This window comes from Pinus tabuliformis, chromosome 5_1 (genome assembly GCF_031772625.1).
Source record: "Pinus tabuliformis cultivar Carrire ecotype Pingquan chromosome 5_1, CPIR1, whole genome shotgun sequence".
Classification (NCBI taxonomy): Eukaryota; Viridiplantae; Streptophyta; class Pinopsida; order Pinales; family Pinaceae; genus Pinus; species Pinus tabuliformis.
In genome coordinates, this window is record NC_142305.1 from 359,926,948 (window position 1) to 359,940,473 (window position 13,526).

General features: G+C 34.7%; 1 pseudogene; it reads right to left on the reverse strand.

Moving 5' to 3' along the window:
* Positions 1-12,166: 12,166 nt before the first annotated feature.
* LOC149164932 (laccase-3-like) overlaps positions 12,167-13,526 on the reverse strand; it is a 58,173-nt pseudogene continuing 56,813 nt past the window's right edge.

Sequence of the window (13,526 nt, forward strand, 5' to 3'; positions counted from 1 at the left end):
AGGCCACCTACTGGGCCTGAGCAACCGATGCAGCTGTGCCAAATAGATATTAGTGGACCCTCTCGTGAGGGTACCAGTACAATGATAGTTGGGACATAGAGTGATCATGTGAGCATGATGAAGTGGTAGAGGCACGTTTAGTAGTTGAAAGGGTTCAGCTGCAGAGCTATCAAGACACCTAGGGCAAAGCAGAGGCCCTCACGAGAGGTATTCCTATTGATGGATGGGCAGGTTTGGTGAATCTCATCGCGAAGAAGACGTTGTTGCTAGAGTGAGTGCACCGACCAATTTCGTGCCATATAGCAATGACGATGGCTATAGATGGTTCAATTTTGGCTCCTAATGTAGAGATTGGTCTGCAGAAGCCTTAGATGGACTTTATGATCTTGTTGTTTTTGGATGAGATTATGTATCTACTAGGGAAAGCACCCATTATGAGGTTTCTCCCCTATATTTTTTAACTTACGTTTCCTGGTCGTGAGCTAATGGACAATGTCGAATTGTTTTATACTCGTACATATTTTTTTATGTATATATGAGATTATTGTTTGGCCGCTCTCATGATATGTCACATGTGTCTATACTTTTTGATGTATTTCCGGATTTTGTTTAAGATTTATCTTATGTTTATGCTTTATGTATCTTGATGGCTATATATATTTGACACATGCCAGTCTTGGATTTGATTAGTGATGTGATCAGCTGTGTGATTTTGATCCCTTGGTATATGTGTAAATGTGATATGATCAAAATGTCGTGCTAACAATTTTTCATGTAGATACGTATGGGAAACTCATATACCATGGAACTGAAAGGTCTTGTTTAACTGTGATACAACTAGATGGGAATCAAGGAATACATGCAAGTGATGGACATGTAAGTGGTGGGAATTAGCCAAGCAGCCTATAATAGTGTCATATTTTTCTTGACTGTTGGTGTCTGACTCGATACAAATTACATTAAAGAGAGGAGGCCTCCGATTACGAGAGTAAATGACCCACACTGCAGCAACAAAGTTTTGCGACCATCGAGATGCACCATCAGAAAACCCATGATGATAAGCTAGCAGAGGATGTATGTGCTAGCAAATGATGAGAGAGTGATATTTAGAGTGAATCCATGATGATGTGATCATCATAAAAAATAATTCATGGTGCATAAATGTCCATTCTAGCATTTTATGGGCTAAATGTTTTGAGGTAGATACCATTGACGATATTTTTTAGGCAAGTTCGATCAAGCTCTGACAATATATATGCCCCCTTGACGAGGCAGTGTTTGATCATATATGGTACCTTACATAGGGTTTCAAACTTTCCAGGTACTATCATTTCTTGAGAAACATCGTAGCAGAGGACTAAGTCCCCTTAGTCAATTTCAGAGGGTGATGTTGCAATCGAATTAGGATTTGACACTCTTTTTGTGTGCTTCATTGTACTGGAGGGATTTTTGTTGGCACTCATCAACAAGCTCCAGTTGTACCAATTCTTTTTCAAAGGTTTTGGTGTCCGTTAAAATTTTGATGGTAGACTGTAAGATTGGCATATCACACTCAATGGGAAATGCTTCTATGCCATATACTAGTTGGAAGGGTGTAAAACCCTAGATGCCTTGACCAATGTGCGTATGGCCATAGAGTGGAGAACACTATATGAGACCAATTAGTTTTATGAGTGTTCACCATACACTGTAGCAAGGTTTTTAGGACCTTGTTAATGGCTTCTACTTCTCCATTTGACTATGGGTAGTATGGCGATTCAAACTTGTTAGAGAAACCAAGGTGTTGGGACATCTATTATAAGATTTCATCTTTGAAATGTTTATCGTGGTCTGAAACCATCTCCTTAGGAACACCCCACTGTTTTATGACATGGTTGAATAAACGTTGTTCCACAGTTTCTGTGATGTTATTATATGTGGGCATTTCTTATACCCATTTTATGAAATATTCCATAGAGGCCACAATGTATTTCTGGTTGCAACATGACAGGGGGTTACATGCCATGAATTCGATGCTCCAATTAAATAATGGTCCGACCACTGTGATTGGATGTAAGGGAGAAAGTGGTGCTCATTCCTTATGAGCATATCATTGGCACTGCTCACATATTTTAACTACTTGTATGCAATTGTGGAAAACGGTGGGCCAAACATAAACAATGTGAAGGATTTTTAAGGAAGCATCCATCCCTGATAGGTGGCCACTACAATCCCTACATGGCATTCATTGAAGGCTTTCTAAGCTTGTTGGTGGTTGAGGCATCGATATAGGATGGTGTCAATGCCTTGTTGATGCAGGACATCTAGCAATAGGATGTAGCAGGGGACCCGTTGGCATATCCACCTCCGATTATCATGAGTAAGTTGGGGTTTCAACTTTCAAGTTCATAAAAAGAGGAGGATATCATCGTACAAGGGGTCGTCTGTTGATACTAAAAATACATGTTCATTCAGAAGAGGCTCATTAACGGGAGAGCCTCTGGTCTTTGTTGGGAGGTATGTGATGAACTCATGAAGGATGAGTGCTTTTTTTATCTTAGGTGGGTTAAATTATAGATCGAATTCTTGTTATCCTTCTTGTAGGATAATAACCCACTTAGCATACTTTTCGTTCATCATACAGCAAGTGAGTAGATACATCATGGGGTTGATGGTTTCTCTTATGGTAGTGGTTCGAAGGATGATATAATGCCAAAGATTTTGTATGAAATGTACAAGGTCTAAGACAATTTTTTCTTAATGATCATACGTCAATAAAGTCCCTATAAGTTCTTTCTAACGTAATAAATTGTGTTTTCTGTGTTGTTTGGTCCTTCTTGGAATAATACCCCGATGATGGTGACCTCTAATGTAGATGGGTATAGGGTATAGTATTTTTTGTGATCATGGGGGCTAATCAAAGGAGCTTGAGAGAATGCATCTTTTAAAGCATCAAATGAATTTTTGGATTGATCATCCCACTAGAAGGGGATATCTTGAAAAAGGAGGCATAGGAAACCTTGTCATAAGTAGCATAATTGGGTACAAATATTGTTTAGAAATTGGCCTTACCCTACAAAATTTGTAATAGTTTTAATGTCTTTGGGGTAGGTAACTCTTTGATGGCTTTTACTTTGAGAGGCTCAACTTTGATACCTTGCTAGGAAACTATGAAACACGGTAGTCTTCACGCGTTGACACATAATACACACTTGAGAGGGTCCAAGCGTAGGTCATATTGTCAACATCTTTGAAAAAAAAGGCGAAGGTTGTCTAAATATTTGGAACATTTCTCTGAATGTATCATAAGGTCATATAGATAGGCAAGGATGAGATGACCTTGATCATCGAAGATGTAGTCCATTGCTCGCTAGAAGGTGGCACCAACATTCTTAAGACTGAAAGGCATACACTACAATAAAATAGGAAATTTGTGCCAGATTGAGCACAAGATTCTATTTCATTTTCTTTTCAATTGGGACGAGTAGCCTAGCACTAAATCAGGCTCTATTATAAAAATTTTAGAGAGCCCTTTTTTGCACCAAATTTTGCATATTTTTTTATGCCAAATTTTACATGTTTTTTTCACCCACTTTTGCGTTTGATTTTTCTCCCTTTTTTGGATCCTATTTTGCACCATATTTTGCATATAATCTTTCATCATTTGTTGGATCAAATTTAGCATCATTTTTAAAACCATTTCTTGCATCCATCTTTGCATCCTTTTGAGCGTCCAAATTTACATCTAAATTTTCATCCTATGTTGAACCATGTGTTGTGTCATCCTTTGTATTCCATTTTGTGTCTAATGTTACATTCAATTTTGACTAATTTTTTTAATCTTCTTTTGCATTTGTTTGGACCAAGTGTTGCACCATGTTTTTCACCTCATTTTGCATCCAATGTTGCATCTCAATTTGCATCTGAATTTGAGCCATTTTTATGCATCATTTTTTCACCCTTTTTTATATATGGTTTGGCATCATATTTCTATCTAATTTTTCATCCTTTCCGGGATCCAAATTTGCATCCCTTTTTCTGGCACATTTTCTGTCCACATTTGCATCTCATTTTGCACCTAGATTTGAGTTTGGATTTGCATCTAGTTATGCATCATTTTTGGCATCCTTGGTTTCACCCTTTTTTAGTCCCATTTGCATCTTGTTTTGTGTCTTTTCTTACATCCTTTTTTGCACCCAATTTTCATCCTAATTTTACATCATTCTTTGCATCCTCATTTTGGTGTCCACTTTTGCGTCATTTTTTGTGCCCGATTTGGTATCCTTTTTTTTACGTTATTTTGCTCCCTTCTTTGTTTCTAGTGATGCACCTTTTTTTAATTTTACTTTAAAACCCTTTTTGTGTCATTGTTTGCATCTTGTTTCGATGGCTAACTTAACACCCAATTCTACTCTGAATTTCGGATACATGGTTACATCCACTTTTGCCTTTTTGTTCAGGCTTGTACTTTTATTTCCATTTATGACCCCCTTAATGGGTTGATTTTACTAATTTCAATTACATAGTGAAATATTTTATATTTTCTAAATTTCATTTGAGATGATAACACAATTCAAATTTATAACTTAATGTTTGTAAACAAATTTAAGGGTAATTGACAACATTCATAAAAGAAATAGCAGTATCATCATATATAACAATTCTCCATCGAAAAATCATTAACAATTTTCAATATACATATATGACTACTAAATCAACACCTATCACAAATATCATTATTCCAAAGTAAATTCACAAAATTACATCCAAAAATAGTAATATCATCATACATAATGATTCTCCATAAACATGCATTGACAATTTTAACTACATATATAAAGTAACAATATAATACTGATAATATCCTCATCATCTTCAATCAAATCAAATCAAATTCAAATGTGTGATTATCAGATCAAAATCTTTTGTGAATATCATTATTCTAAAGTAAATTCACAACATCCATCAAAAGATAGTAAAATCATCATACAAAATAATTGTCCATCAAAATAATGGTGATAATTTTCAATATATACATAAAGTAATATGATAATAATGGTAATATCATCACCATATTTATCAAATGAGCTAAAAGTCAATGTATGATTTCCAAATCAAACAATTTCATATATATCATTATTCTAAACTAAATTCACAACATCCAAATAAAATAGGAATATCATCATGCACAATAATTCTTCATAAAAAAATGCAAACGATTTTCAATATATTCAAAAGGTAACACGATAGTACTGATAGTATCATCACCATTATTCTAATAAACTAAAATTGAAATGTATGATTACAATATTAAGACATCCCAAATGAATATAATAAATAACGCATGGCTAGCTAGCACCACAAAAATCATAGTCAAGGTCATCCTGATGATAATTTCCACGATCATAACCCTGAACATCCCGATAATCTCATTCACATCATCATCACCAACACCATCACCATACTCTTCATCGTCGTCTATGATATCTTATGTAAGCTCAACATAGTATGTGTCATCATCATCATGGTCATTACCTGTAGTGTTATGGAAAAAATTTCAATATTACATGTTAGTACTAATTCCATAGCACAATTCATATTTTTGTTACAATACTAACCACAAAATGAGGTAGGACATAATAAAATTTAATAGTACTAAAAAATAAAATAAAAGTATGGTTTAAGATATATTGGAGATCCAACTAAGGTTACACTTGTAATTCATCATGGTCCTTGCTGCCTTCCTAACCAGTTGTCGACTCATCCATGTCTGCATGTTTAATTTTACAGAGAATAGATAAATTAGGATAACCGCCAAATATATATGGACTCCCCTCCAAAACTACATTTTTTGTCTAGGCTAAGAGGAGAGTATCCTTAAAAGTGATTCTTTGTGCATCAAGGTCAGGAACTAAACTACAAAATAATTCCAAAAAAAATGCAAACTATAATAAAAGAATTAAGCATTGTTAAGGAATTGAATAACAAGGATTCCAGTAATGTTTGAGGCTTCATAAAGTTAGTGAGTTTGAGGGCTCATGACTTGAAATAAAATTTTAGGGAGCCAAAGAAGTCAAATATTGGGGAGGTTCCCAAATTGGTATGTCACTTTTGGAGACACATTCAGGAAGAAGAACATGAATCTCTTCATAGTCGAGCGACCAACTAGCTATAATCAAATCATTCAATAAAACCGAGACTTAAGGTTCAGATGGATGGATTGATGAGTTCCTCGTAGACGTTGTTGATGTTTTGGGTGATATCTGACTCCTTTTAATAGAGAAAATTCATTTTTATAGAATAATTGTTTTGTAGAATAATTTCATCATTGTATTTTTTATAATTAAGGTTTATTTCCTAGCCTCTCTTGATGAGTTTTGGAAAATTTCATTGTCTAACAATTTGTTCAAAATGATAACAATACTTATTGTGTTTAGAATTAACATTCTCCCATTGAAGCTCATATCTCTATGACAATATCTATTTCTCAAAGTTATGATTATCCATGAAGCTATTAGGAGAGTGAAATAAGTCTTACATGGTATTAAAACTATATAGTTTCTTATAGAGGTGCTCAAGCTTGGTCTACAGAAAGATTATGATAGAGTTTCATGGGTATATCTTCGACTAATTTTATAACGTGCAATTTTAATTTCCTCTTGGAAAATGAATAATGGGATGTTCCACCTCGTCATTCTTTAGTATTACAGACAATGTCTCATGTTCAAAATTCTTTAATCTATCTTCAGTGCTTCAACGTAACTACCGTATATTTCCATACTTTCTCTTTCGAGTTGCTAAAGGGCTCAATCAAGTGATATTACATTCAAGGAAATTTAATAAAATTAATAGTATGAAGATCGATGATGTTGAGTATTTAACTGATGTTTTGTTTTTTGATGATTATCTCCCCTTATGTTTCTATTCAAAGCTCGAGAGAAAATAACACGGATATTTTTGACTTATTTTGTGATGCGATCGGTGATAGTCAATTTAAATAAGCTAGCAATTTTCATTCTTCCTATGGTATAAGAAACAAGACATTGTTTGGTTAATATTGTATTCTTTCCTTAATTTAATTTTATTTTTACAATGGACATAAGTACCTTACGTATATATTAAAACTGAATAACTAGGGGGTCACATACTATAAAAGGATACTAAATAAGATTGAAGATATAGTTAACATCTAGTACACTATGTGGATTTCCATAGGTAGTTGGATTATGCTTATTAAAGTTGTCACTAAATCGATCCTAGTGTATTGGCATCGTAGATCGTATTCCGAAATGTCTACTAAATCATATAATGATTTTTTGTTACAACTATCTTTGGAATTAAAACAATGAGTATTTTCACCCCATTTTATAAAAGAAGCTAATGGATACTCCAAAAAAGCAAGGTGGGTGGAGCTTTTATATATATATGGGGTAGTTGTTATGTCCAAGGACATAACAACTAAGTTTCTTTGGTTGTTCTTAAATTGGGGTAGTTTACGGAAAATGATTTTAATTGAAAAATATATTTCCTTGTGCTCTTTATCAGAATGGATTTTAACACAAAAAATGAATATCCATAGTGCGCGAGAAGAATTAAAGTATTTAATACTTATATTTCGTATAGTTAGGAAATTTTCGACGCAAAAGGTGGGCTAAGACATCGATGTTACAACTGGCATGGATATGATATGCGGTTCCACGTACAATATCTTCCTTCTTTAGGCTCTAGTTCTACAACTATAGGATGTAGTAAGATTGACACTTAACATGATTGGTGACAAAATTAGAATGTCATACTAAAAATAGGAAATGGCCCCAAGAATAGGACTTGGGACTTGATGGTGAGTGTTATCAACATTGACAACTTCTCATTCACATCCAATGGCAAAGGAAGAGCTAAAAAAAATTTAGCAAGGGAATCAATAAAAGTATTTATCTCTCACAACACTAGCGAACTACTTAGAAATTACCTTTTATTGTGAATCAATCTCTATAGAACCTTTATTGAGTACTTACACCCTACCATTCATCCACTTACCTTCTTGTTGATAATTTCTCCACCTACCATACACATTCCTTAATGATTATAAATGGAAAGTAGAGGCCTACCATTTTGATACCTTCGAGGGAAGGTTTTCTCTATACTTAAAAAAACTCACATTTCAAGCTAGTTAGACACCCCAAATATTCAAAATAAAAAGATTTTATAATATTTTCCAGGAATACATTTTTGTTGTAATTATTTACTCCATATATGCTCACATCTAACTACAATTCAATCTCATGAAAAATTATTTCACAAAACAACAGTACAAGAAATTTTTAACGTTTGTTTCTTTCATTCTTTTATACAAAAGATAGATTGTATGTGCAATCTAATTTCTTAACTCAATTATATCATAAGTAAGGACTCTTTCCTTCAAGGTAAGTAAAAAGGAAAAGAAAATACCTTCCTATGCCATCTTATTTCTTAGCTAAATTATGTCATAAGTAAGAACTCTTTCCTTCAAATTGAGTGAAAGAAAAGAGAATACCTTTTGTGGGTAGAGTAATCGTCCATAATTCTTGATTCCACTATTTTGTTATTATTAAATTTAGATTTTACAATGCTGGTTGCAAAAAGGAGAGTGGATGAATAATATTGAGTAGTACTCAATAAAGGTCTTCAAATATCTCTTTACCATTCAATGGCATTTCTAAATAGTTCTCCTTGATTTGTTTCACGCGAGTATTTTAAAGGATAAATTCTTTTGTCAATTACCTCTCTAAAAATGTTTTGCGTTTGGATGTGTTGGAAGTAATGGAGAAATCTAAACTTAGATTATTGTTATAATGATGAAAGGTTTGAGACTCTAACCTTACAACTCATATCCTAATATCTAGAGAGTGGTTGAAACCATCCCATTAGTGTGAAAGCCTATATATTTGATGCTCACCTCACTCATTGTAGGCGGGCTTATATAAGTGTTTGTACACTCTCCAGGTATCTCACCTGGAGAGCCATTTAGTTTATAGTTAATATATTTAGTTTTTATCATGGTATTAGAGATACATGGTTGAGGAACCTGTATGCTAAGTAAAGGATTTTCCAGGTGCACAGAGAAGAAATAGTCGCGTGGTTTCGGGGAAAAATCCCGTCGATCCCACTATGAGACTACTCGTATTTTATTTTTGATGGCCGTCGCAAATCCAAGTTGGATAATCACGTTGACCGTCGTGAATCTGTGTTGGTAAATAGCGTCGACCCTGTCAAGAACAAAGTTGCGTGTTTTTTTTTTAAAGCCTATGAGTTGTGGCAACTGTGGCATGGTCAAAGGGGCACATTTTTTTTTAATTTTGGCTGCTTGATACGGTTCCAGGAACATCTTTATGAATCATACGGATTATCTATGGTATTAATCTGTGAATCTGAATTGATCTCATGCTATTGACCTGCGAAGAGAAACATCTAATATGCGGTCATTGTTGTAGATAAGAAGCTGTGGAAGGTGTGAAAGACACGTGGAGGAGGCTGCATGGTAGAGGCGGCGTGAAAGAGGCTAAAGACTTGAGGTGGATCACTTCCTGCATAGACTGGCCCTATGTTGGAGGCCGCAAACCTACCTAGATGCCACATGATGAAGGCTGTAGAACCTGCATAATATCCGTAGTGGTGGTCTTGTAGGCATTCAGCCTGAGGAGGAGGCATTCAGGTTGCAGGGAGGGCTACGTGGAGATGGAACCAAAAAAAAAATCTTTGCCTGCGCAGCATGGTGGAGTCTGGGACTGCCAAAGAAGACGTTGTTGGGTGGTATATTGTTGTCAACGTCATCTGCCAGATTTGTCCTAGAAATTTAATTGTTTTTGAAACTTAAGTTGTAGGCTTAGAAGATTCCAAAACAAATTGGGTAATTTTTCTTCACATTATTATATCCCACAATCAAAATGTGAAAGTTCTTGTTAATTTGAACCCATCTTCATAAATATGTGTTATCAGAAATTGCTAATTACATACATCAGAATTAGATATTGATAGCCTCTCCAGCTTGTGAGAGGTCGTTTTGTTGCTCGCCGCCAGATCAGAGGGCACTGAGACCTGCATGGCACAGAAGCCACAGTCTACAAGGTTCTACACTTGAAGAGCTGCCAAAGGGAGAAGTTTCTTGCCTGCGTGGTAATGGGGTTGTTGGAGCTTGTTAGAGCTCGTGTGTAGTTGAAAAGAAATCTCGAAGCAAGATAAAACGAGATAAGTTGGACTTGAACAACATGTCTACATTTGTAGATATTTTTTATTCTGATGATGATGTTTTTCTCATGTGAGCATTTGAAGGCATTAGCATGAGTAGTATGTTCTAGTCAAAAGAAATTTCAGAAAAACAATGTCGTTTTGTTGATGACCACGAGAATCAAGAGGCATAGTCTATTTTGCAAGATCTTGAGATTGAAGAAACATGAGTTGATCTTGAGGATGGGTGTAAAGAGGAACAAAGTGTTGAAGATCAATTGGACAAGCCACATGAAGCTGATTGCAAACACATGGCAGAAGAAGACAAAGTTGGAGAGAATTTGTGATGATCTCATTAATATTTCTGTGTGTTCAGATGTTACATCAATGAATGATGAAGACATCATAGCTGACATTCAGATGGTTGACACTAGAAATAGTGACAGGGAAAATTCTCCTATCCAGCCTATCATAATCTTGAGAAGGTCGAGAATAAGAATTCAATCTTTCCATCACTAGGGAAGAAATGAGGAGAAGATACATCACTACCCCATGGCGAGGAAAGTGAAGATGAAGCCTCGATTCAAGATGAACAACCATGGGCTCACAAGAAAAAAAGCCAAAATGACAACGTGCGTTACCAAGTTTTTCATGTTTTAATTGTAAGCCTAGTTGAGACTAAACCAACAGGCGTATGTTATTGTTCAGTACCCTTTCTCCATTAAAGGGGAGTGTTGGAAGTAATCGAAAAAGATAAACTTAGATTATTGTTATGATGATGATAGGTTTGAGACTCTAATCTTAGACCTCATATCCTAATATCTAGGGAGTAGTTAAAACCATCCAGTTTGTGTGAAAGCATATATATTTGAGGCCCATCTCACTCAATGTAGATGGGCTTGTATGAATGTTTGTACACTCTCGAGGTATCTCCCCTGGAAAGCCATTTAATTTATAGTTAATATATTCAGTTTTTAACAAGATGTGAACTAGTTTTTCCTAAATAATTTTTTTAACTATAATGTAGCATCTAAGTTAGTACCTAATATTATTGCTGCAAAACATGGTTTATGTTTGTCTATTATATAGTATAAGGCATGTATCTAACTTTGGTAATAAGAGCATTGAATTTGGATTTCGTTTTGGTAGTCCAAGTTTTAAAATATGTATTTTCAATTTTTAGAATTTTAATTTTTCTCTTAATTTGCGTGTTTTAACTTTATAGAATATTTAAAATATTCTTAACAATAATCCGTAAAAAGGGATTTGAATTTTATAAACATAATTATTAAGTATGGGTAAACAAATTTTGAAGGTTTAGATCATAGTTTTCTACAACTCCAAAGCCAAAGCGAAGGAATCATTCTTGTCTACAAACCTAATTAACTAATAAAAACCTTCTTCTTGTTGCTGGTCGTTGTCTTGTAGGAAATGGACTAATACGTCATTCAATCTTAGTTTATTTGCAACCATTTTGTTGGGGATATTGCTAGGTAACTTGAAGTGGCAGGGACAATCTTATTTTATATGAATCCATTTTGTTTGGGACATTGTTGGGTTGTCTCAAGCGGCAGGGACAATCTTATTTTATATGAATCCATTTTGTTCGAGACATTGCTGGGTTGTTTCAACCAGTTCTGTTGGAGATATCCCTTCGTGTCTGTGCGATGTCCGAAACGCAAAATTGACTTCAATTAGAGAATCTTGAAGTAATTTTCCGATATTTATATATGAAAATTCTATTATAACTTTCATGGTCAACGTCAAATTTGATAACTTAGAATCAGGAACATATTTTCCAATAACTTTTTCCACGAGCTCATCTTTCAAAATTTGACATATTCGTGTTAATACAAGAACATACAATAATGCTGATCATTGTGCCAGATAAACATGAAAAACACATAGACATAGACGAATATTATCCTTCCTATTTGTGAAGTTACCCCTCTTATTTATAATCCACATCAGGTGAATTTTTCAGTTAGCATATCGGGAGGTTTGGAGGAGGAGGTTCCAATGTCACTGAAGAACCGGCGCCATTCTTCACTAAAAACGCCATACTCAATCCCCACGTTTGATGATCGTCCAAGTGACAGTGTATGAACCACACTCCTGCACATACAGAAATCGACCTTTCAGCGGTGAGAAGTTCACACTTAAATTTCAGACAATAAGTGTTGTTAAATATTACTTGTGTTATTAAATATCAGTATATTAGTAAATGTGATGCGAATTACTTATTTTGATAAATATCGAGAAATCAAATAATTAATTTTTGTGAGTATCATTTCCAAAATATTACCATCGACATAAGGATACCTAAACTATGTTTAACGCTATTTGGATTGTGTTGGAAATTTCTAGTAATTTCAAACAATTCCTGAAGAGAGAAAATGCTCTGTTTCTGCCACAGTGTCTTTAACACATGGAAGCTAAATTGTTTTCTGAGAACAGAGATTTTCACACTCATAAAAAACTTTATACTCATTGATAAATACTATCTGTTAAATATTTCTTCCTTTTTCTCATAGGGATTCACCAAGAACATTTCAACAAAAATTACTCTCCTTTTGAAAAGATTTACACTGTTGTGTGTAAATTTTTTCATTTACATGTACTGCTGTAAATAAAATCACTTACATTCACTACTGGAATAAAAAAAAACTGACTGCACTGCTGTGCATTTCATTCTCTATCTCAGCAAAAAAGAATTACACTGCTGTGTAAAATTTCCACCATTTAAGCACTGCACATGTTTCCCCATTCTTTTTAATTCTTCTTCTTCGCACTACTGTGCGTTTCTTCACACTTACAATGAACAACAAAAATAAATACATAACTTGACTTTTCACTTATCCCGTAAAAAACAAAAATTACATCCGTGCAAAAAAAAAACATTACAATATTACATGCCGTGTAAGAAAAAATATACTCAAGGACTTTACCAAAAATCTATGACCATAACAAATTCCTTTATTACTTCGGCATGGTGAGAATTAAATTTCTCGTCCTTTTGCTGACAAACCTGGTGGTCAACCAAAAAATTCACTTCACGCAAGTTCAAATGGTCCTTGTCCATTGATTTAATCGAACGGCTATCGCAATTTCCCCGGAAGCCCCTTTTGCACGAACTTTACGTTCTGAGGATGGGCGGTTTTGGAAAAGTACACTCGACGCGTGGCAGCGAATCGGGGTGATCGGAGCCCTCTTGACAAATACCACTCAGCTTGAAAGGTGGTGCAGGGAAATCCATCGTAGTTTTCTGAATTAAATGCGCTGCAATAAATGCGCAGTTGAAATTATAATTTCAACACTCCCCTTTAATTTCAACTGCTGGGTTA